Here is a 2,521-nt window from a genome sequence, read left to right on the forward strand (position 1 = left end):
CCTTTGTTGTTGTTGTTGTTGAAGAGAGGAAAGATAGCTGGAGAAAAGCATCAAAACCATTTGTGTTGGCAGGAGCAAAGTCAGACTGGGCAGGTCCTTCCAGCTGCTTCACACATACCCAACAACAGGTCACAAAGCCTAAACCCAGAGTAGGGTACAGGCTTGGGGGTGCTCTGAGACTCCAGACAGCCCCCCAAGATGTGTCTATGTGTTTGGTGGAGCAGGACTCACAGGGTAACAGACCCTGAGGGACTTGCTTTTGCAGTCTCTTTCCCAGGCCTGTCCTCTATTCCAGCAAAAGGACTGTGGTGACAAACCTGTCACACCAACTACTCAGGAGGCTAATGTAAGAGGATTGGCTCTAGGTGAGTTAAAGGTCAACCTACCCTGACTTCCCCAGTGAGGGGCTGGGGTGTGGCTCAGTGGTAGAGCCCCTGCCTAGAATCCCCCAGTGAGGGGCTGGGGTGTGGCTCAGTGGTAGAGATCCTGCCTAGAATCCCCCAGTGAGGGGCTGGGGTGTGGCTCAGTGGTAGAGCCCCTGCCTAGAATCCACCAGTGAGGGGCTGGGTGTGGCTCAGAGACACTGCATTTCAACCTAAGCCCATGTGCACACACACAGACACACACACACACACACACACACACACACATGGAAAAGAAAAAGAGAAAGAAAGAAAAGAAAGAAAGAAAAAAAGAAAGAAAGAAAGAGAAAAGAGAAAATTAAAAGAATTCCCTACATTGTGTTGGCTCTGAAAGCCAGACCAGCCATCCTAGAAAGTGATTTGGCAGTGTGTGGTGGGCACTGCTAAACTGCTCAGCGCCTTTGACCCAATAATGCCCCCCAATGGGATGCTCTTCTGAAGAAATTATCCAAAATATGGGGACAGCTACATGCCTGAAGACATCCATTGCATTTTAACAACCAGGGAAAAATGGATGCAGCTGAAATGTCCAACAGTCGGGGAGTAGTTCAGTAAATTATGCTGCACACACTCAAAGGAATACTAGGCGGTCATTAAAAGTGATCATTACAAAGGCTGGGTAGTGATATATATAAACACACCAACCACGTGATGTAGAGGGAGAACGGCATATAGAATTCTGTGTACACTAAGGATGTAAGAAGCACATGCCTCAAGAAAGGGCTAGAAGATGAGGGACATGCAATAGAGACTGATATTAAGAGAATCCAGTTTCATGGTTTCTGACTTTTCTGAAAAGGTTTGCATTATTTGGTAATTTAAAATACTTTAAAAATTGTGTCTCGTCAGGCTGTGTTGTGGGGGTGAATTTTGTTTTTCCTTTATACCTACCTGGTTTTTCAAACATTCTCTGAGGGATATTTGAAACTGCTCCTATCTCAGGAGGGGTGTCGAGGTGAAGGGGCATGGGAGTCCCATGCCTTAGGCAGGAACTGTGAGCTGCTGAACAGGAGAGGGGAGCCTTGGGCAGACGGGTTCCCTGTCCCCAGGAGGAGACAAACAGGTGGTGAGAGGCCTGCTAGGTGCACTGTGAGGAGGGGGTTGGTGTGATGGTGACACTCATGGTGAGGTGGTGGTTATGCCAGTGATGATGGTTGACAGTTGTGATGGTGATGGCTCCAATGGTACTGCTACCGATGATGACGATGGTGGTGGTGATAAGGATGATGATGGTGATGATGATAAGGATGATGGTGGTGGTGGTGATGATGATGATGGTGATGGGTGATAATAATGATGATGGTAATAAGGATGATGATGGTGATGATGATGGAGGTGATGAAGGGGATGGCAGAAACGGTGAAGGTGGCATCAGTAGTAATCTGTACAGTCTGCACCAGACACTAAGCTCCTTTAAGATCAATCCCATGGTTCCCAGTCCTGTGGCGCTCATTCTAGGCATTGAATTTATTGGCCCAGTTGGCAAGACTGACATTTGATCTCCAGCCCATGAGATTCAGCATGGGGGGGGGGGGGTAGGTGATGTGTCTGAGGGTGGACCCTAGTCACCGATTGTGGAAGGAGAAAAAGTGGGCTTGGTACAGAGTTGGCCCACACAGGTACAGCCTGGGACCAGCAGAGAGGCATGAGACCAGCCTAACAATGGAGAACAAGAGACGTGATGGCTGGAGTCCTGGGTGGAGGTGACGGGAACTGGTAGGTGGCTCACCTGCTCTTGTTCCTTTCTGGATGGAGAGCTTTGGCCTGTAGAAGGTCAGATACAAGCTTTGTGGGTGACAAGCTTTGTCTTCTGAATTTTATGGTGTGATGCCTTGAGGCCTTGCCACCAGGGAGATGCTGTCCCGCCCGTGCCAGCCAATTCCTAGAGACAGCTAGTGTTCCGTTATTCCTGGGCCTCAACATGAGACCCGTGAGTCAACCCTGCTTCTCCGGTCACCTCTTTTACAGGATTCATTCTTAAACCAAAGTTGCTCCAAATCACCCAGGACGAGGAACTGGCGGCACACCAATGTTGCAGAAACACCAGCATCCGTCAACTTTCAGACTGCTTGATATGGTGTCTACCTCTCTAGTACCTG

The sequence above is a fragment of the Arvicanthis niloticus genome, chromosome 24 (genome assembly GCF_011762505.2).
Source record: "Arvicanthis niloticus isolate mArvNil1 chromosome 24, mArvNil1.pat.X, whole genome shotgun sequence".
NCBI classification, from domain to species: domain Eukaryota; kingdom Metazoa; phylum Chordata; class Mammalia; order Rodentia; family Muridae; genus Arvicanthis; species Arvicanthis niloticus.